Source organism: Pseudophryne corroboree, chromosome 8 (assembly GCF_028390025.1).
Source record: "Pseudophryne corroboree isolate aPseCor3 chromosome 8, aPseCor3.hap2, whole genome shotgun sequence".
Taxonomy (NCBI): Eukaryota; Metazoa; Chordata; class Amphibia; order Anura; family Myobatrachidae; genus Pseudophryne; species Pseudophryne corroboree.
This window is the reverse complement of record NC_086451.1, coordinates 152541045-152566137: the sequence shown is the minus strand read 5'-3', so window position 1 is coordinate 152566137 and position 25093 is coordinate 152541045.

The window sequence follows — 25093 nt, the reverse complement described above, 5'->3', positions numbered from 1 at the left end:
AGTGTCCAAGGTACTAAACATAATATATTCTATGAGGTGTCATAAGCTAGTCATTAGAATACTTTCCTACTAAATTTATAAGACATAAGCATTCAGTATTTGAGTAAACAAAGAGAAAATAAAGCTATCTATTGGGTTTCACTAAAAAGTCCATTGGAAGACTTGACTATTGTTGTTAAAAGACATAGGCATTCATATTATAGAGCCACAAACCACACTAGTAAAATAAAAACATGATAACATGGGACTCGAACCAATGACAGTCTTAATTTGATAATGCAAACCCAACACCTTACTAACTGTGCTAACCAGACTGTGCATAGCAGGCATCCAATTTATCAGAGATTTAAGTGAATAAGCTACAGTGTCCAAGGTATTAATCATAATATATTATACGGGGTGTCATAAGCAAGTCATTAGAATACTTTCCTACTAAATTTATAAGACATAAGCATTCAGTATTTGAGTAAACAAAGAGAAAGTAAAGCTATCTATTGGGTTTCACTAAAAAGTCCATTGGAAGACTTGACTATTGTTGTTAAAAGACATAGGCATTCATATTATAGAGCCACAAACCACACTAGTAAAATAAAAACATGATAACATGGGATTCAAAGCAATGACAGTCTTAATTTGATAGAGCAAACCCAACACCTTACTAACTGTGCTAACCAGACTGTGCATACCAGACGCACAATTTATCAGAGATTTAAGTGAATAAGCTACAGTGTCCAAGGTACTAAACATAATATATTCTATGGGGTGTCATAAGCAAGTCATTAGAATGCTTTCCTACTAAATTTAAAAGACATAAGCATTCAATATTTGAGTAAACAAAGAGAAAATATAGCTATCTATTGGGTTTCACTAAAAAGTCCATTGGAATACTTGACTATTGTTGTTAAAAGACATAGGCATTCATATTATAGAGCCACAAACCACACTAGTAAAATAAAAACATTGGATTCAAACCAATGACAGTCTTAATTTGATAGTGCAAACCCAACACCACACTAACAGTGCTAACCAGAGTGTGCATACCAGACACACAATTTATTAGAGATTTAAGTGAATAAGCTACAGTGTCCAAGGTACTAAACATAATATATTCTATGAGGTGTCATAAGCTAGTCATTAGAATACTTTCCTACTAAATTTATAAGACATAAGCATTCAGTATTTGAGTAAACAAAGAGAAAATAAAGCTATCTATTGGGTTTCACTAAAAAGTCCATTGGAAGACTTGACTATTGTTGTTAAAAGACATAGGCATTCATATTATAGAGCCACAAACCACACTAGTAAAATAAAAACATGATAACATGGGACTCGAACCAATGACAGTCTTAATTTGATAATGCAAACCCAACACCTTACCAACTGTGCTAACCAGACTGTGCATAGCAGGCATCCAATTTATCAGAGATTTAAGTGAATAAGCTACAGTGTCCAAGGTATTAATCATAATATATTATATGGGGTGTCATAAGCAAGTCATTAGAATACTTTCCAACTGAATTTATTAGACATAAGCATTCAATATTTGAGTAAACAAAGAGAAAATAAAGCTATCTATTGGGTTTCACTAAAAAGTCCATTGGAAGACTTGACTATTGTTGTTAAAAGACATAGGCATTCATATTATAGAGCCACAAACCACACTAGTAAAATAAAAACATGATAACATGGGATTCAAACCAATGACAGTCTTAATTTGAGAGTGCAAACCCAACACCTTACTAACTGTGCTAACCAGACAGTGCATACCAGACACACAATTTATCAGAGATTTAAGTGAATAAGCTACAATGTCCAAGGTACTAAACATAATATATTTTATGGGGTGTCATAAGCAAAGTCATTAGAATACTTTCCTACTAAATTTATAAGACATAAGCATTCAATATTTGAGTAAACAAAGAGAAAATAAAGCTATCTATTTGGTTTCACTAAAAAGTCCATTGGAAGACTTGACTATTGTTGTTAAAAGACATAGGCATTCATATTATAGAGCCACAAACCACACTACTAAAATAAAAACAGGATAACATGGGATTCGAACCAATGACAGTCTTAATTTGATAGTGCAAAACCAACACCTTACTAACTGTGCTAACCAAATTGTGCATACCAGACAAACAATTTATCAGAAATTTAAGTGAATAAGCTACAGTGTCCAAGGTACTAAACATAATATATTCTACGAGGTGTCATAAGCAAGTCATTAGAATACTTTTCTACTGAATTTATAAGACATAAGCATTCAATATTTGAGTAAACAAAGAGAAAATAAAGCTATCTATTGGGTTTCACTAAAAAGTCCATTGGAAGACTTGACTATTGTTGTTAAAAGACATAGGCATTCATATTATAGAGCCACAAACCACACTAGTAAAATAAAAACATTGGATTCAAACCAATGACAGTCTTAATTTGATAGTGCAAACCCAACACCACACTAACAGTGCTAACCAGCGTGTGCATACCAGACACACCATTTATTAGAGATTTAAGTGAATAAGCTACAGTGTCCAAGGTACTAAACATAATATATTCTATGAGGTGTCATAAGCTAGTCATTAGAATACTTTCCTACTAAATTTATAAGACATAAGCATTCAGTATTTGAGTAAACAAAGAGAAAATAAAGCTATCTATTGGGTTTCACTAAAAAGTCCATTGGAAGACTTGACTATTGTTGTTAAAAGACATAGGCATTCATATTATAGAGCCACAAACCACACTAGTAAAATAAAAACATGATAACATGGGATTCGAACCAATGACAGTCTTAATTTGATAATGCAAACCCAACACCTTACTAACTGTGCTAACCAGACTGTGCATAGCAGGCATTCAATTTATCAGAGATTTAAGTGAATAAGCTACAGTGTCCAAGGTATTAATCATAATATATTATATGGGGTGTCATAAGCAAGTCATTAGAATACTTTCCTACTGAATTTATTAGACATAAGCATTCAATATTTGAGTAAACAAAGAGAAAATAAAGCTATCTATTGGGTTTCACTAAAAAGTCCATTGGAAGACTTGACTATTGTTGTTAAAAGACATAGGCATTCACATTATAGAGCCACAAACCACACTAGTAAAATAAAGACATGATAACATTGGATTCGAACCAATGACAGTCTTAATTTGATAGTGCAAACCCAACTCCACACTAACAGTGCTAACCAGAGTGTGCATACCAGACACACAATTTATTAGAGATTTAAGTGAATAAGCTACAGTGTCCAAGGTACTAAACATAATATATTCTATGGGGTGTCATAAGCAAGTCATTAGAATGCTTTCCTACTAAATTTAAAAGACATAAGCATTCAATATTTGAGTAAACAAAGAGAAAATATAGCTATCTATTAAGTTTCACTAAAAAGTCCATTGGAATACTTGACTATTGTTGTTAAAAGACATAGGCATTCATATTATAGAGCCACAAACCACACTAGTAAAATAAAGACATGATAACATTGGATTCGAACCAATGACAGTCTTAATTTGATAGTGCAAACCCAACTCCACACTAACAGTGCTAACCAGAGTGTGCATACCAGACACACAATTTATTAGAGATTTAAGTGAATAAGCTACAGTGTCCAAGGTACTAAACATAATATATTCTATGGGGTGTCATAAGCAAGTCATTAGAATACTTTCCTACTAAATTTATAAGACATAAGCATTCAATATTTGAGTAAACAGAGAGAAAATAAAGCTATCTATTGGGTTTCACTAAAAAGTCCTTTGGAATACTTGACTATTGTTGTTAAAAGACATAGGCATTCATACTATAGAGCCACAAACCACACTAGTAAAATAAAGACATGATAACATTGGATTTGAACCAATGACAGTCTTAATTTGATAGTGCAAACCCAACTCCACACTAACAGTGCTAACCAGAGTGTGCATACCAGACACACAATTTATTAGAGATTTAAGTGAATAAGCTACAGTGTCCAAGGTACTAAACATAAAATATTCTATGAGGTGTCATAAGCTAGTCATTAGAATACTTTCCTACTAAATTTATAAGACATAAGCATTCAGTATTTGAGTAAACAAAGAGAAAATAAAGCTATCTATTGGGTTTCACTAAAAAGTCCATTGGAAGACTTGACTATTGTTGTTAAAAGACATAGGCATTCATATTATAGAGCCACAAACCACACTAGTAAAATAAAAACATGATAACATGGGATTCGAACCAATGACAGTCTTAATTTGATAATGCAAACCCAACACCTTACTAACTGTGCTAACCAGACTGTGCATAGCAGGCATTCAATTTATCAGAGATTTAAGTGAATAAGCTACAGTGTCCAAGGTATTAATCATAATATATTATATGGGGTGTCATAAGCAAGTCATTAGAATACTTTCCTACTGAATTTATTAGACATAAGCATTCAATATTTGAGTAAACAAAGAGAAAATAAAGCTATCTATTGGGTTTCACTAAAAAGTCCATTGGAAGACTTGACTATTGTTGTTAAAAGACATAGGCATTCATATTATAGAGCCACAAACCACACTATTAAAATAAAAACATGATAACATGGGATTCAAACCAATGACAATCTTAATTTGAGAGTGCAAACCCAACACCTTACTAACTGTGCTAACCAGACAGTGCATACCAGACTCACAATTTATCAGAGATTTAAGTGAATAAGCTACAATGTCCAAGGTACTAAACATAATATATTCTATGGGGTGTCATAAGCAAGTCATTAGAATACTTTCCTACTAAATTTATAAGACATAAGCATTCAATATTTGAGTAAACAAAGAGAAAATAAAGCTATCTATTGGGTTTCACTAAAAAGTCCATTGGAAGACTTGACTATTGTTGTTAAAAGACATAGGCATTCATATTATAGAGCCACAAACCACACTACTAAAATAAAAACAGGATAACATGGGATTCGAACCAATGACAGTCTTAATTTGATAGTGCAAAACCAACACCTTACTAACTGTGCTAACCAAATTGTGCATACCAGGCAAACAATTTATCAGAAATTTAAGTGAATAAGCTACAGTGTCCAAGGTACTAAACATAATATATTCTATGAGGTGTCATAAGCAAGTCATTAGAATACTTTTCTACTGAATTTATAAGACATAAGCATTCAATATTTGAGTAAACAAAGAGAAAATAAAGCTATCTATTGGGTTTCACTAAAAAGTCCATTGGAAGACTTGACTATTGTTGTTAAAAGACATAGGCATTCATATTATAGAGCCACAAACCACACTAGTAAAATAAAAACAGGATAACATGGGATTCGAACCAATGACAGTCTTAATTTGATAGTGCAAAACCAACACCTTACTAACTGTGCTAACCAAATTGTGCATACCAGGCAAACAATTTATCAGAAATTTAAGTGAATAAGCTACAGTGTCCAAGGTACTAAACATAATATATTCTATGAGGTGTCATAAGCAAGTCATTAGAATACTTTTCTACTGAATTTATAAGACATAAGCATTCAATATTTGAGTAAACAAAGAGAAAATAAAGCTATCTATTGGGTTTCACTAAAAAGTCCATTGGAAGACTTGACTATTGTTGTTAAAAGACATAGGCATTCATATTATAGAGCCACAAACCACACTAGTAAAATAAAAACATGATAACATGGGATTCAAAGCAATGACAGTCTTAATTTGATAGAGCAAACCCAACACCTTACTAACTGTGCTAACCAGACTGTGCATACCAGACGCACAATTTATCAGAGATTTAAGTGAATAAGCTACAGTGTCCAAGGTACTAAACATAATATATTCTATGGGGTGTCATAAGCAAGTCATTAGAATACTTTCCTACTAAATTTATAAGACATAAGCATTCAACATTTGAGTAAACAGAGAGAAAATAAAGCTATCTATTGGGTTTAACTAAAAAGTCCATTAGAATACTTGACTATTGTTGTTAAAAGACATAGGCATTCATACTATAGAGCCACAAACCACACTAGTAAAATAAAAACATGATAACATTGGATTTGAACCAATGACAGTCTTAATTTGATAGTGCAAACCAAACACCACACTAACAGTGCTAACCAGAGTGTGCATACCAGACACACAATTTATTAGAGATTTAAGTGAATAAGCTACAGTGTCCAAGGTACTAAACATAATATATTCTATGGGGTGTCATAAGCAAGTCATTAGAATGCTTTCCTACTAAATTTAAAAGACATAAGCATTCAATATTTGAGTAAACAAAGAGAAAATATAGCTATCTATTGGGTTTCACTAAAAAGTCCATTGGAATACTTGACTATTGTTGTTAAAAGACATAGGCATTCATATTATAGAGCCACAAACCACACTAGTAAAATAAAAACATTGGATTCAAACCAATGACAGTCTTAATTTGATAGAGCAAACCCAACACCTTACTAACTGTGCTAACCAGACTGTGCATACCAGACGCACAATTTATCAGAGATTTAAGTGAATAAGCTACAGTGTCCAAGGTACTAAACATAATATATTCTATGGGGTGTCATAAGCAAGTCATTAGAATACTTTCCTACTAAATTTATAAGACATAAGCATTCAATATTTGAGTAAACAGAGAGAAAATAAAGCTATCTATTGGGTTTAACTAAAAAGTCCATTAGAATACTTGACTATTGTTGTTAAAAGACATAGGCATTCATACTATAGAGCCACAAACCACACTAGTAAAATAAAAACATGATAACATTGGATTTGAACCAATGACAGTCTTAATTTGATAGTGCAAACCAAACACCACACTAACAGTGCTAACCAGAGTGTGCATACCAGACACACAATTTATTAGAGATTTAAGTGAATAAGCTACAGTGTCCAAGGTACTAAACATAATATATTCTATGAGGTGTCATAAGCTAGTCATTAGAATACTTTCCTACTAAATTTATAAGACATAAGCATTCAGTATTTGAGTAAACAAAGAGAAAATAAAGCTATCTATTGGGTTTCACTAAAAAGTCCATTGGAAGACTTGACTATTGTTGTTAAAAGACATAGGCATTCATATTATAGAGCCACAAACCACACTAGTAAAATAAAAACATGATAACATGGGACTCGAACCAATGACAGTCTTAATTTGATAATGCAAACCCAACACCTTACTAACTGTGCTAACCAGACTGTGCATAGCAGGCATCCAATTTATCAGAGATTTAAGTGAATAAGCTACAGTGTCCAAGGTATTAATCATAATATATTATATGGGGTGTCATAAGCAAGTCATTAGAATACTTTCCTACTGAATTTATTAGACATAAGCATTCAATATTTGAGTAAACAAAGAGAAAATAAAGCTATCTATTTGGTTTCACTAAAAAGTCCATTGGAAGACTTGACTATTGTTGTTAAAAGACATAGGCATTCATATTATAGAGCCACAAACCACACTAGTAAAATAAAAACATGATAACATGGGATTCAAACCAATGACAGTCTTAATTTGAGAGTGCAAACCCAACACCTTACTAACTGTGCTAACCAGACAGTGCATACCAGACACACAATTTATCAGAGATTTAAGTGAATAAGCTACAATGTCCAAGGTACTAAACATAATATATTCTATGGGGTGTCATAAGCAAGTCATTAGAATACTTTCCTACTAAATTTATAAGACATAAGCATTCAATATTTGAGTAAACAAAGAGAAAATAAAGCTATCTATTTGGTTTCACTAAAAAGTCCATTGGAAGACTTGACTATTGTTGTTAAAAGACATAGGCATTCATATTATAGAGCCACAAACCACACTACTAAAATAAAAACAGGATAATATGGGATTCGAACCAATGACAGTCTTAATTTGATAGTGCAAAACCAACACCTTACTAACTGTGCTAACCAAATTGTGCATACCAGACAAACAATTTATCAGAAATTTAAGTGAATAAGCTACAGTGTCCAAGGTACTAAACATAATATATTCTACGAGGTGTCATAAGCAAGTCATTAGAATACTTTTCTACTGAATTTATAAGACATAAGCATTCAATATTTGAGTAAACAAAGAGAAAATAAAGCTATCTATTGGGTTTCACTAAAAAGTCCATTGGAAGACTTGACTATTGTTGTTAAAAGACATAGGCATTCATATTATAGAGCCACAAACCACACTAGTAAAATAAAAACAGGATAACATGGGATTCGAACCAATGACAGTCTTAATTTGATAGTGCAAAACCAACACCTTACTAACTGTGCTAACCAAATTGTGCATACCAGGCACATAATTTTTCAGAGATTTAAGTGAATAAGCTACAGTGTCCAAGGTACTAAACATAATATATTATATGGGGTGTCATAAGCAAGTCATTAGAATACTTTCCTACTAAATTTATAAGACATAAGCATTCAGTATTTGAGTAAACAAAGAGAAAATAAAGCTATCTATTGGGTTTCACTAAAAAGTCCATTGGAAGACTTAACTATTGTTGTTAAAAGACATAGGCATTCATATTATAGAGCCACAAACCACACTAGTAAAATAAAAACATGATAACATGGGATTCAAAGCAATGACAGTCTTAATTTGATAGAGCAAACCCAACACCTTACTAACTGTGCTAACCAGACTGTGCATACCAAACGCACAATTTATTAGAGATTTAAGTGAATAAGCTACAGTGTCCAAGGTACTAAACATAATATATTCTATGGGGTGTCATAAGCAAGTCATTAGAATACTTTCCTACTAAATTTATAAGACATAAGCATTCAATATTTGAGTAAACAGAGAGAAAATAAAGCTATCTATTGGGTTTCACTAAAAGTCCATTGGAATACTTGACTATTGTTGTTAAAAGACATAGGCATTCATACTATAGAGCCACAAACCACACTAGTAAAATAAAAACATGATAACATTGGATTTGAACCAATGACAGTCTTAATTTGATAGTGCAAACCAAACACCACACTAACAGTGCTAACCAGAGTGTGCATACCAGACACACAATTTATTAGAGATTTAAGTGAATAAGCTACAGTGTCCAAGGTACTAAACATAATATATTCTATGGGGTGTCATAAGCAAGTCATTAGAATGCTTTCCTACTAAATTGAAAAGACATAAGCATTCAATATTTGAGTAAACAAAGAGAAAATATAGCTATCTATTGGGTTTCACTAAAAAGTCCTTTGGAATACTTGACTATTGTTGTTAAAAGACATAGGCATTTATATTATAGAGCCACAAACCACACTAGTAAAATAAAAACATTGGATTCAAACCAATGACAGTCTTAATTTGATAGTGCAAACCCAACACCACACTAACAGTGCTAACCAGAGTGTGCATACCAGACACACAATTTATTAGAGATTTAAGTGAATAAGCTACAGTGTCCAAGGTACTAAACATAATATATTCTATGAGGTGTCATAAGCTAGTCATTAGAATACTTTCCTACTAAATTTATAAGACATAAGCATTCAGTATTTGAGTAAACAAAGAGAAAATAAAGCTATCTATTGGGTTTTAGTAAAAAGTCCTTTGGAAGACTTGACTATTGTTGTTAAAAGACATAGGCATTCATATTATAGAGCCACAAACCACACTAGTAAAATAAAAACAGGATAACATGGGATTCGAACCAATGACAGTCTTAATTTGATAGTGCAAAACAAACACCTTACTAGCTGTGCTAACCAAATTGTGCATACCAGGCACATAATTTTTCAGAGATTTAAGTGAATAAGCTACAGTGTCCAAGGTACTAAACATAATATATTATATGGGGTGTCATAAGCAAGTCATTAGAATACTTTCCTACTAAATTTATAAGACATAAGCATTCAATATTTGAGTAAACAAAGAGAAAATAAAGCTATCTATTGGGTTTCACTAAAAAGTCCATTGGAAGACTTGACTATTGTTGTTAAAAGACATAGGCATTCACATTATAGAGCCACAAACCACACTAGTAAAATAAAAACATGAAAACATCGGATTCGAACCAATGACAGTCTTAATTTGATAGTGCAATCCCAACACCACACTAACTGTGCTAACCAGACTGTGCATACCAGACTCACAATTTATTAGAGATTTAAGTGAATAAGCTATAGTGTCCAAGGTACTAAACATAATATATTCTATGGGGTGTCATAAGCAAGTCATTAGAATACTTTCCTACTAAATTTATAAGACATAAGCATTCAATATTTGAGTAAACAAAGAGAAAATAAAGCTATCTATTGGGTTTCACTAAAAAGTCCATTGGAATACTTGACTATTGTTGTTAAAAGACATAGGCATTCATATTATAGAGCCACAAACCACACTAGTAAAATAAAAACATGATAACATGGGATTCAAACCAATGACAGTCTTAATTTGAGAGTGCAAACCCAACACCTTACTAACTGTGCTAACCAGACAGTGCATACCAGACACACAATTTATCAGAGATTTAAGTGAATAAGCTACAATGTCCAAGGTACTAAACATAATATATTATATGGGGTGTCATAAGCAAGTCATTAGAATACTTTCCTACTAAATTTATAAGACATAAGCATTCAGTATTTGAGTAAACAAAGAGAAAATATAGCTATCTATTGGGTTTCACTAAAAAGTCCATTGGAATACTTGACTATTGTTGTTAAAAGACATAGGCATTCGTATTATAGAGCCACAAACCACACTAGTAAAATAAAAACATTGGATTCAAACCAATGACAGTCTTAATTTGATAGTGCAAACCCAACACCACACTAACAGTGCTAACCAGAGTGTGCATACCAGACACACCATTTATTAGAGATTTAAGTGAATAAGCTACAGTGTCCAAGGTACTAAACATAATATATTCTATGAGGTGTCATAAGCTAGTCATTAGAATACTTTCCTACTAAATTTATAAGACATAAGCATTCAGTATTTGAGTAAACAAAGAGAAAATAAAGCTATCTATTGGGTTTCACTAAAAAGTCCATTGGAAGACTTGACTATTGTTGTTAAAAGACATAGGCATTCATATTATAGAGCCACAAACCACACTTGTTAAATAAAAACATGATAACATGGGAATCGAACCAATGACAGTCTTAATTTGATAATGCAAACCCAACACCTTACTAACTGTGCTAACCAGACTGTGCATAGCAGGCATTCAATTTATCAGAGATTTAAGTGAATAAGCTACAGTGTCCAAGGTATTAATCATAATATATTATATGGGGTGTCATAAGCAAGTCATTAGAATACTTTCCTACTGAATTTATTAGACATAAGCATTCAATATTTGAGTAAACAAAGAGAAAATAAAGCTATCTATTGGGTTTCACTAAAAAGTCCATTGGAAGACTTGACTATTGTTGTTAAAAGACATAGGCATTCACATTATAGAGCCACAAACCACACTAGTAAAATAAAAACATGAAAACATCGGATTCGAACCAATGACAGTCTTAATTTGATAGTGCAATCCCAACACCACACTAACTGTGCTAACCAGACTGTGCATACCAGACACACAATTTATCAGAGATTAAAGTGAATAAGCTATAGTGTCCAAGGTACTAAACATAATATATTCTATGGGGTGTCATAAGCAAGTCATTAGAATACTTTCCTACTAAATTTATAAGACATAAGCATTCAGTATTTGAGTAAACAAAGAGAAAATAAAGCTATCTATTGGGTTTCACTAAAAAGTCCATTGGAAGACTTGACTATTGTTGTTAAAAGACATAGGCATTCATATTATAGAGCCACAAACCACACTAGTAAAATAAAAACATGATAACATGGGATTCAAAGCAATGACAGTCTTAATTTGATAGAGCAAACCCAACACCTTACTAACTGTGCTAACCAGACTGTGCATACCAGACGCACAATTTATCAGAGATTTAAGTGAATAAGCTACAGTGTCCAAGGTACTAAACATAATATATTCTATGGGGTGTCATAAGCAAGTCATTAGAATACTTTCCTACTAAATTTATAAGACATAAGCATTCAATATTTGAGTAAACAGAGAGAAAATAAAGCTATCTATTGGGTTTCACTAAAAAGTCCATTGGAAGACTTGACTATTGTTGTTAAAAGACATAGGCATTCATATTATAGAGCCACAAACCACACTAGTAAAATAAAAACAGGATAACATGGGATTCGAACCAATGACAGTCTTAATTTGATAGTGCAAAACCAACACCTTACTAACTGTGCTAACCAAATTGTGCATACCAGGCACATAATTTTTCAGAGATTTAAGTGAATAAGCTACAGTGTCCAAGGTACTAAACATAATATATTCTATGGGGTGTCATAAGCAAGTCATTAGAATGCTTTCCTACTAAATTTAAAAGACATAAGCATTCAATATTTGAGTAAACAAAGAGAAAATATAGCTATCTATTGGGTTTCACTAAAAAGTCCATTGGAATACTTGACTATTGTTGTTAAAAGACATAGGCATTCATATTATAGAGCCACAAACCACACTAGTAAAATAAAAACATTGGATTCAAACCAATGACAGTCTTAATTTGATAGTGCAAACCCAACACCACACTAACAGTGCTAACCAGAGTGTGCATACCAGACACACAATTTATTAGAGATTTAAGTGAATAAGCTACAGTGTCCAAGGTACTAAACATAATATATTCTATGAGGTGTCATAAGCTAGTCATTAGAATACTTTCCTACTAAATTTATAAGACATAAGCATTCAGTATTTGAGTAAACAAAGAGAAAATAAAGCTATCTATTGGGTTTCACTAAAAAGTCCATTGGAAGACTTGACTATTGTTGTTAAAAGACATAGGCATTCATATTATAGAGCCACAAACCACACTAGTAAAATAAAAACATGATAACATGGGACTCGAACCAATGACAGTCTTAATTTGATAATGCAAACCCAACACCTTACCAACTGTGCTAACCAGACTGTGCATAGCAGGCATCCAATTTATCAGAGATTTAAGTGAATAAGCTACAGTGTCCAAGGTATTAATCATAATATATTATATGGGGTGTCATAAGCAAGTCATTAGAATACTTTCCAACTGAATTTATTAGACATAAGCATTCAATATTTGAGTAAACAAAGAGAAAATAAAGCTATCTATTGGGTTTCACTAAAAAGTCCATTGGAAGACTTGACTATTGTTGTTAAAAGACATAGGCATTCATATTATAGAGCCACAAACCACACTAGTAAAATAAAAACATGATAACATGGGATTCAAACCAATGACAGTCTTAATTTGAGAGTGCAAACCCAACACCTTACTAACTGTGCTAACCAGACAGTGCATACCAGACACACAATTTATCAGAGATTTAAGTGAATAAGCTACAATGTCCAAGGTACTAAACATAATATATTTTATGGGGTGTCATAAGCAAGTCATTAGAATACTTTCCTACTAAATTTATAAGACATAAGCATTCAATATTTGAGTAAACAAAGAGAAAATAAAGCTATCTATTTGGTTTCACTAAAAAGTCCATTGGAAGACTTGACTATTGTTGTTAAAAGACATAGGCATTCATATTATAGAGCCACAAACCACACTACTAAAATAAAAACAGGATAACATGGGATTCGAACCAATGACAGTCTTAATTTGATAGTGCAAAACCAACACCTTACTAACTGTGCTAACCAAATTGTGCATACCAGACAAACAATTTATCAGAAATTTAAGTGAATAAGCTACAGTGTCCAAGGTACTAAACATAATATATTCTACGAGGTGTCATAAGCAAGTCATTAGAATACTTTTCTACTGAATTTATAAGACATAAGCATTCAATATTTGAGTAAACAAAGAGAAAATAAAGCTATCTATTGGGTTTCACTAAAAAGTCCATTGGAAGACTTGACTATTGTTGTTAAAAGACATAGGCATTCATATTATAGAGCCACAAACCACACTAGTAAAAAAAAAACAGGATAACATGGGATTGGAACCAATGACAGTCTTAATTTGATAGTGCAAAACCAACACCTTACTAACTGTGCTAACCAAATTGTGCATACCAGGCACATAATTTTTCAGAGATTTAAGTGAATAAGCTACAGTGTCCAAGGTACTAAACATAATATATTATATGGGGTGTCATAAGCAAGTCATTAGAATACTTTCCTACTAAATTTATAAGACATAAGCATTCAGTATTTGAGTAAACAAAGAGAAAATAAAGCTATCTATTGGGTTTCAGTAAAAAGTCCTTTGGAAGACTTGACTATTGTTGTTAAAAGACATAGGCATTCATATTATAGAGCCACAAACCACACTAGTAAAATAAAAACATGATAACCTGGGATCCGAACTAATGACAGTCTTAATTTGATAGTGCAAAGCAAACACCTTACTAACTGTGCTAACCAGACTGTGCATACCAGGCACACAATTTATCAGAGATTTAAGTGAATAAGCTACAGTGTCCAAGGTACTAAACATAATATATTCTATGGGGTGTCATAAGCAAGTCATTAGAATACTTTCCTACTGAATTTATAAGACATAAGCATTCAATATTTGAGTAAACAAATAGAAAATAAAACTATCTATTGGGTTTCACTAAAAAGTCCATTGGAATACTTGACTATTGTTGTTAAAAGACATAGGCATTCATATTATAGAGCCACAAACCACACTAGTAAAATAAAAACATTGGATTCAAACCAATGACAGTCTTAATTTGATAGTGCAAACCCAACACCACACTAACAGTGCTAACCAGAGTGTGCATACCAGACACACAATATATTAGAGATTTAAGTGAATAAGCTACAGTGTCCAAGGTACTAAACATAATATATTCTATGAGGTGTCATAAGCTAGTCATTAGAATACTTTCCTACTAAATTTATAAGACATAAGCATTCAGTATTTGAGTAAACAAAGAGAAAATAAAGCTATCTATTGGGTTTCACTAAAAAGTCCATTGGAAGACTTGACTATTGTTGTTAAAAGACATAGGCATTCATATTATAGAGCCACAAACCACACTAGTAAAATAAAAACATGATAACATGGGATTCAAAGCAATGACAGTCTTAATTTGATAGAGCAAACCCAACACCTTACTAACTGTGCTAACCAGACTGTGCATACCAGACGCACAATTTATCAGAGATTTAAGTGAATAAGCTACAGTGTCCAAGGTACTAAACATAATATATTCTATGGGGTGTCATAAGCAAGTCATTAGAATACTTTCCTACTAAATTTATAAGACATAAGCATTCAATATTTGAGTAAACAGAGAGAAAATAAAGCTATCTATTGGGGTTCACTAAAAGTCCATTGGAATACTTGACTATTGTTGTTAAAAGACATAGGCATTCATACTATAGAGCCACAAACCACACTAGTAAAATAAAAACATGATAACATTGGATTTGAACCAATGACAGTCTTAATTTGATAGTGCAAACCAAACACCACACTAACAGTGCTAACCAGAGTGTGCATACCAGACACACAATTAATTAGAGATTTAAGTGAATAAGCTACAGTGTCCAAGGTACTAAACATAATATATTCTATGGGGTGTCATAAGCAAGTCATTAGAATGCTTTCCTACTAAATTGAAAAGACATAAGCATTCAATATTTGAGTAAACAAAGAGAAAATATAGCTATCTATTGGGTTTCACTAAAAAGTCCATTGGAATACTTGACTATTGTTGTTAAAAGGCATAGGCATTTATATTATAGAGCCACAAACCACACTAGTAAAATAAAAACATTGGATTCAAACCAATGACAGTCTTAATTTGATAGTGCAAACCCAACACCACACTAACAGTGCTAACCAGAGTGTGCATACCAGACACACAATTTATTAGAGATTTAAGTGAATAAGCTACAGTGTCCAAGGTACTAAACATAATATATTCTATGAGGTGTCATAAGCTAGTCATTAGAATACTTTCCTACTAAATTTATAAGACATAAGCATTCAGTATTTGAGTAAACAAAGAGAAAATAAAGCTATCTATTGGGTTTCAGTAAAAAGTCCTTTGGAAGACTTGACTATTGTTGTTAAAAGACATAGGAATTCATATTATAGAGCCACAAACTACACTAGTAAAATAAAAACATGATAACCTGGGATCCAAACTAATGACAGTCTTAATTTGATAGTGCAAAGCAAACACCTTACTAACTGTGCTAACCAGACTGTGCATACCAGGCACACAATAAGTCAGAGATTTAAGTGAATAAGCTACAGTGTCCAAGGTACTAAACATAATATATTCTATGGGGTGTCATAAGCAAGTCATTAGAATACTTTCTTACTAAATTTATAAGACATAAGCATTCAATATTTGAGTAAACAGAGAGAAAATAAAGCTATCTATTGGGTTTCACTAAAAAGTCCATTGGAATACTTGACTATTGTTGTTAAAAGACATAGGCATTCATACTATAGAGCCACAAACCACACTAGTAAAATAAAAACATGATAACATTTGATTTGAACCAATGACAGTCTTAATTTGATAGTGCAAACCAAACACCACACTAACAGTGCTAACCAGAGTGTGCATACCAGACACACAATTTATTAGAGATTTAAGTGAATAAGCTACAGTGTCCAAGGTACTAAACATAATATATTCTATGGGGTGTCATAAGCAAGTCATTAGAATGCTTTCCTACTAAATTGAAAAGACATAAGCATTCAATATTTGAGTAAACAAAGAGAAAATATAGCTATCTATTGGGTTTCACTAAAAAGTCCATTGGAATACTTGACTATTGTTGTTAAAAGGCATAGGCATTTATATTATAGAGCCACAAACCACACTAGTAAAATAAAAACATTGGATTCAAACCAATGACAGTCTTAATTTGATAGTGCAAACCCAACACCACACTAACAGTGCTAACCAGAGTGTGCATACCAGACACACAATATATTAGAGATTTAAGTGAATAAGCTACAGTGTCCAAGGTACTAAACATAATATATTCTATGAGGTGTCATAAGCTAGTCATTAGAATACTTTCCTACTAAATTTATAAGACATAAGCATTCAGTATTTCAGTAAACAAAGAGAAAATAAAGCTATCTATTGGGTTTCAGTAAAAAGTCCTTTGGAAGACTTGACTATTGTTGTTAAAAGACATAGGAATTCATATTATAGAGCCACAAACCACACTAGTAAAATAAAAACATGATAACCTGGGATCCGAACTAATGACAGTCTTAATTTGATAGTGCAAAGCAAACACCTTACTAACTGTGCTAACCAGACTGTGCATACCAGGCACACAATTTATCAGAGATTTAAGTGAATAAGCTACAGTGTCCAAGGTACTAAACATAATATATTCTATGGGGTGTCATAAGCAAGTCATTAGAATACTTTCCTACTGAATTTATAAGACATAAGCATTCAATATTTGAGTAAACAAATAGAAAATAAAACTATCTATTGGGTTTCACTAAAAAGTCCATTGGAATACTTGACTATTGTTGTTAAAAGACATAGGCATTCATATTATAGAGCCACAAACCACACTAGTAAAATAAAAACATTGGATTCAAACCAATGACAGTCTTAATTTGATAGTGCAAACCCAACACCACACTAACAGTGCTAACCAGAGTGTGCATACCAGACACACAATTTATTAGAGATTTAAGTGAATAAGCTACAGTGTCCAAGGTACTAAACATAATATATTCTATGGGGTGTCATAAGCAAGTCATTAGAATGCTTTCCTACTAAATTGAAAAGACATAAGCATTCAATATTTGAGTAAACAAAGAGAAAATATAGCTATCTATTGGGTTTCACTAAAAAGTCCATTGGAATACTTGACTATTGTTGTTAAAAGGCATAGGCATTTATATTATAGAGCCACAAACCACACTAGTAAAATAAAAACATTGGATTCAAACCAATGACAGTCTTAATTTGATAGTGCAAACCCAACACCACACTAACAGTGCTAACCAGAGTGTGCATACCAGACACACAATTTATTAGAGATTTAAGTGAATAAGCTACAGTGTCCAAGGTACTAAACATAATATATTCTATGAGGTGTCATAAGCTAGTCATTAGAATACTTTCCTACTAAATTTATAAGACATAAGCATTCAGTATTTGAGTAAACAAAGAGAAAATAAAGCTATCTATTGGGTTTCAGTAAAAAGTCCTTTGGAAGACTTGACTATTGTTGTTAAAAGACATAGGAATTCATATTATAGAGCCACAAACCACACTAGTAAAATAAAAACATGATAACCTGGGATCCGAACTAATGACAGTCTTAATTTGATAGTGCAAAGCAAACACCTTACTAACTGTGCTAACCAGACTGTGCATACCAGGCACACAATTTATCAGAGATTTAAGTGAATAAGCTACAGTGTCCAAGGTACTAAACATAATATATTCTATGGGGTGTCATAAGCAAGTCATTAGAATACTTTCCTACTGAATTTATAAGACATAAGCATTCAATATTTGAGTAAACAAATAGAAAATAAAACTATCTATTGGGTTTCACTAAAAAGTCCATTGGAATACTTGACTATTGTTGTTAAAAGACATAGGCATTCATATTATAGAGCCACAAACCACACTAGTAAAATAAAAACATTGGATTCAAACCAATGACAGTCTTAATTTGATAGTGCAAACCCAACACCACACTAACAGTGCTAACCAGAGTGTGCATACCAGACACACAATTTATTAGAGATTTAAGTGAATAAGCTACAGTGTCCAAGGTACTAAACATAATATATTCTATGAGGTGTCATAAGCTAGTCATTAGAATACTTTCCTTCTAAATTTATAAGACATAAGCATTCAGTATTTGAGTAAACAAAGAGAAAATAAAGCTATCTATTGGGTTTCACTAAAAAGTCCATTGGAAGACTTGACTATTGTTGTTAAAAGACATAGGCATTCATATTATAGAGCCACAAACCACACTAGTAAAATAAAAACAGGATAACCTGGGATCCGAACTAATGACAGTCTCAATTTGATAGTGCAAAGCAAACACCTTACTAACTGTGCTAACCAGACTGTGCATACCAGGCACACAATTTATCAGAGATTTAAGTGAATAAGCTACAGTGTCCAAGGTACTAAACATAATATATTCTATGGGGTGTCATAAGCAAGTCATTAGAATACTTTCCTACTGAATTTATAAGACATAAGCATTCAATATTTGAGTAAACAAATAGAAAATAAAACTATCTATTGGGTTTCACTAAAAAGTCCATTGGAATACTTGACTATTGTTGTTAAAAGACATAGGCATTCATATTATAGAGCCACAAACCACACTAGTAAAATAAAAACATTGGATTCAAACCAATGACAGTCTTAATTTGATAGTGCAAACCCAACACCACACTAACAGTGCTAACCAGAGTGTGCATACCAGACACACAATTTATTAGAGATTTAAGTGAATAAGCTACAGTGTCCAAGGTACTAAACATAATATATTCTATGAGGTGTCATAAGCTAGTCATTAGAATACTTTCCTACTAAATTTATAAGACATAAGCATTCAGTATTTGAGTAAACAAAGAGAAAATAAAGCTATCTATTGGGTTTCACTAAAAAGTCCATTGGAAGACTTGACTATTGTTGTTAAAAGACATAGGCATTCATATTATAGAGCCACAAACCACACTAGTAAAATAAAAACATGATAACATGGGATTCAAAGCAATGACAGTCTTAATTTGATAGTGCAAACCCAACACCACACTAACAGTGCTAACCAGAGTGTGCATACCAGACACACAATTTATTAGAGATTTAAGTGAATAAGCTACAGTGTCCAAGGTACTAAACATAATATATTCTATGAGGTGTCATAAGCTAGTCATTAGAATACTTTCCTACTAAATTTATAAGACATAAGCATTCAGTATTTGAGTAAACAAAGAGAAAATAAAGCTATCTATTGGGTTTCACTAAAAAGTCCATTGGAAGACTTGACTATTGTTGTTAAAAGACATAGGCATTCATATTATAGAGCCACAAACCACACTAGTAAAATAAAAACAGGATAACATGGGATTCGAACCAATGACAGTCTTAATTTGATAGTGCAAAACAAACACCTTACTAGCTGTGCTAACCAAATTGTGCATACCAGGCACATAATTTTTCAGAGATTTAAGTGAATAAGCTACAGTGTCCAAGGTACTAAACATAATATATTATATGGGGTGTCATAAGCAAGTCATTAGAATACTTTCCTACTAAATTTATAAGACATAAGCATTCAGTATTTGAGTAAACAAAGAGAAAATAAAGCTATCTATTGGGTTTCACTAAAAAGTCCATTGGAAGACTTGACTATTGTTGTTAAAAGACATAGGCATTCATATTATAGAGCCACAAACCACACTAGTAAAATAAAAACATGATAACATGGGATTCAAAGCAATGACAGTCTTAATTTGATAGAGCAAACCCAACACCTTACTAACTGTGCTAACCAGACTGTGCATACCAGACGCACAATTTATCAGAGATTTAAGTGAATAAGCTACAGTGTCCAAGGTACTAAACATAATATATTCTATGGGGTGTCATAAGCAAGTCATTAGAATACTTTCCTACTAAATTTACAAGACATAAGCATTCAATATTTGAGTAAACAGAGAGAAAATAAAGCTATCTATTGGGTTTCACTAAAAAGTCCATTGGAATACTTGACTATTGTTGTTAAAAGACATAGGCATTCATACTATAGAGCCACAAACCACACTAGTAAAATAAAAACATGATAACATTGGATTCGAACCAATGACAGTCTTAATTTGATAGTGCAAACCAAACACGACACTAACAGTGCTAACCAGAGTGTGCATACCAGACACACAATTTATTAGAGATTTAAGTGAATAAGCTACAGTGTCCAAGGTACTAAACATAATATATTCTATGGGGTGTCATAAGCAAGTCATTAGAATGCTTTCCTACTAAATTGAAAAGACATAAGCATTCAATATTTGAGTAAACAAAGAGAAAATATAGCTATCTATTGGGTTTCACTAAAAAGTCCATTGGAAGACTTGACTATTGTTGTTAAAAGACATAGGCATTCATATTATAGAGCCACAAACCACACTAGTAAAATAAAAACATGATAACCGAACTAATGACAGTCTTAATTTGATAGTGCAAAGCAAACACCTTACTAACTGTGCTAACCAGACTGTGCATACCAGGCACACAATTTATCAGAGATTTAAGTGAATAAGCTACAGTGTCCAAGGTACTAAACATAATATATTCTATGGGGTGTCATAAGCAAGTCATTAGAATACTTTCCTACTGAATTTATAAGACATAAGCATTCAATATTTGAGTAAACAAAGAGAAAATAAAGCTATCTATTGGGTTTCACTAAAAAGTCCATTGGAAGACTTGACTATTGTTGTTAAAAGACATAGGCATTCATATTATAGAGCCACAAACCACACTAGTAAAATAAATACATGATAACATGGGATTCGAACCAATGACAGTCTTAATTTGATAGTGCAAACCCAACACCACACTAACAGTGCTAACCAGAGTGTGCATACCAGACACACAATTTATTAGAGATTTAAGTGAATAAGCTACAGTGTGCAAGGTACTAAACATAATATATTCTATGAGGTGTCATAAGCTAGTCATTAGAATACTTTCCTACTAAATTTATAAGACATAAGCATTCAGTATTTGAGTAAACAAAGAGAAAATAAAGCTATCTATTGGGTTTCACTAAAAAGTCCATTGGAAGACTTGACTATTGTTGTTAAAAGACATAGGCATTCATATTATAGAGCCACAAACCACACTAGTAAAATAAAAACATGATAACCTGGGATCCGAACCAATGACAGTCTTAATTTGATAGTGCAAAGCAAACACCTTACTAACTGTGCTAACCAGAATGTGCATACCAGACACACAATTTATCAGAGATTTAAGTGAATAAGCTACAGTGTCCAAGGTACTAAACATAATATATTCTATGGGGTGTCATAAGCAAGTCATTAGAATACTTTCCTACTGAATTTATAAGACATAAGCATTCAATATTTGAGTAAACAAATAGAAAATAAAGCTATCTATTGGGTTTCACTAAAAAGTCCATTGGAAGACTTGACTATTGTTGTTAAAAGACATAGGCATTCATATTATAGAGCCACAAACCACACTAGTAAAATGATAACATGAGATTCGAACCGATGACAGTCTTAATTTGATAGTGCAAACTCAACACCACACTAATTGTGCTAACCAGACTGTGCATACCAGGCACACCATTTATCAGAGATTTAAGTGAATAAGCTACAGTGTCCAAGGTACTAAACATAATATATTATATTTGGTGTCATAAGCAAGTCATTAGAATACTTTCCTACTGAATTTATAAGACATAAGCATTCAATATTTGAGTAAACAAAGAGAAAATAAAGCTATCTATTGGGTTTCACTAAAAAGTCCATTGGAAGACTTGACTATTGTTGTTAAAAGACATAGGCATTCATATTATAGAGCCACAAACCACACTAGTAAAATAAATACATGATAACATGGGATTCGAACCAATGACAGTCTTAATTTTATAGTGCAAACCCAACACTACACTAACAGTGCTAACCAGAGTGTGCATACCAGACACACAATTTATTAGAGATTTAAGTGAATAAGCTACAGTGTCCAAGGTACTAAACATAATATATTCTATGAGGTGTCATAAGCTAGTCATTAGAATACTTTCCTACTAAATTTATAAGACATAAGCATTCAGTATTTGAGTAAACAAAGAGAAAATAAAGCTATCTATTGGGTTTCACTAAAAAGTCCATTGGAAGACTTGACTATTGTTGTTAAAAGACATAGGCATTCATATTATAGAGCCACAAACCACACTAGTAAAATAAAAACATGATAACCTGGGATCCGAACCAATGACAGTCTTAATTTGATAGTGCAAAGCAAACACCTTACTAACTGTGCTAACCAGACTGTGCATACCAGACACACAATTTATCAGAGATTTAAGTGAATAAGCTTCAGTGTCCAAGGTACTAAACATAATATATTCTATGGGGTGTCATAAGCAAGTCATTAGAATACTTTCCTACTGAATTTATAAGACATAAGCATTCAATATTTGAGTAAACAAATAGAAAATAAAGCTATCTATTGGGTTTCACTAAAAAGTCCATTGGAAGACTTGACTATTGTTGTTAAAAGACATAGGCATTCATATTATAGAGCCACAAACCACACTAGTAAAATGATAACATGAGATTCGAACCGATGACAGTCTTAATTTGATAGTGCAAACTCAACACCACACTAATTGTGCTAACCAGACTGTGCATACCAGGCACACCATTTATCAGAGATTTAAGTGAATAAGCTACAGTGTCCAAGATACTAAACATAATATATTATATTTGGTGTCATAAGCAAGTCATTAGAATACTTTCCTACTGAATTTATAAGACATAAGCATTCAATGTTTGAGTAAACAAAGAGAAAATAAAGCTATCTATTGGGTTTCACTAAAAAGTCCATTGGAAGACTTGACTATTGTTGTTAAAAGACATAGGCATTCATATTATAGAGCCACAAACCACACTAGTAAAATAAATACATGATAACATGGGATTCGAACCAATGACAGTCTTAATTTGATAGTGCAAACCCAACACCACACTAACAGTGCTAACCAGAGTGTGCATACCAGACACACAATTTATTAGAGATTTAAGTGAATAAGCTACAGTGTCCAAGGTACTAAACATAATATATTCTATGGGGTGTCATAAGCAAGTCATTAGAATGCTTTCCTACTAAATTGAAAAGACATAAGCATTCAATATTTGAGTAAACAAAGAGAAAATATAGCTTTCTATTGGGTTTCACTAAAAAGTCCATTGGAATACTTGACTATTGTTGTTAAAAGACATAGGCATTTATATTATAGAGCCACAAACCACACTAGTAAAATAAAAACATTGGATTCAAACAATGACAGTCTTAATTTGATAGTGCAAACCCAACACCACACTAACAGTGCTAACCAGAGTGTGCATACCAGACACACAATTTATTAGAGATTTAAGTGAATAAGCTACAGTGTCCAAGGTACTAAACATAATATATTCTATGAGGTGTCATAAGCTAGTCATTAGAATACTTTCCTACTAAATTTATAAGACATAAGCATTCAGTATTTGAGTAAACAAAGAGAAAATAAAGCTATCTATTGGGTTTCACTAAAAAGTCCATTGGAAGACTTGACTATTGTTGTTAAAAGACATAGGCATTCATATTATAGAGCCACAAACTACACCAGTAAAATAATAACATGATATTCGAACCAATGACAGTCTTAATTTGATAGTGCAAACCCAACACCTTACTAACTGTGCTAACTAGACTGTGCATAGCAGACAAGCAATTTATCAGAGATTTAAGTGAATAAGCTACAGTGTCCAAGGTACTAAACATAATATATTCTATGGGGTGTCATAAGCAAGTCATTAGAATACGTTCCTACTAAATTTATAAGACATAAGCATTCAGTATTTGAGTAAACAAAGAGAAAATATAGCTATCTATTGGGTTTCACTAAAAAGTTCATTGGAATAATTGACTATTGTTGTTAAAAGACATAGGCATTCATATTATAGAGCCACAAACCACACTAGTAAAATAAAAACATTGGATTCAAACCAATGACAGTCTTAATTTGATAGTGCAAACCCAGCACCACACTAACAGTGCTAACCAGAGTGTGCATACCAAACACACAATTTATTAGAGATTTAAGTGAATAAGCTACAGTGTCCAAGGTACTAAACATAATATATTCTATGAGGTGTCATAAGCTAGTCATTAGAATACTTTCCTACTAAATTTATAAGACATAAGCATTCAGTATTTGAGTAAACAAAGAGAAAATAAAGCTATCTATTGGGTTTCACTAAAAAGTCCATTGGAAGACTTGACTATTGTTGTTAAAAGACATAGGCATTCATATTA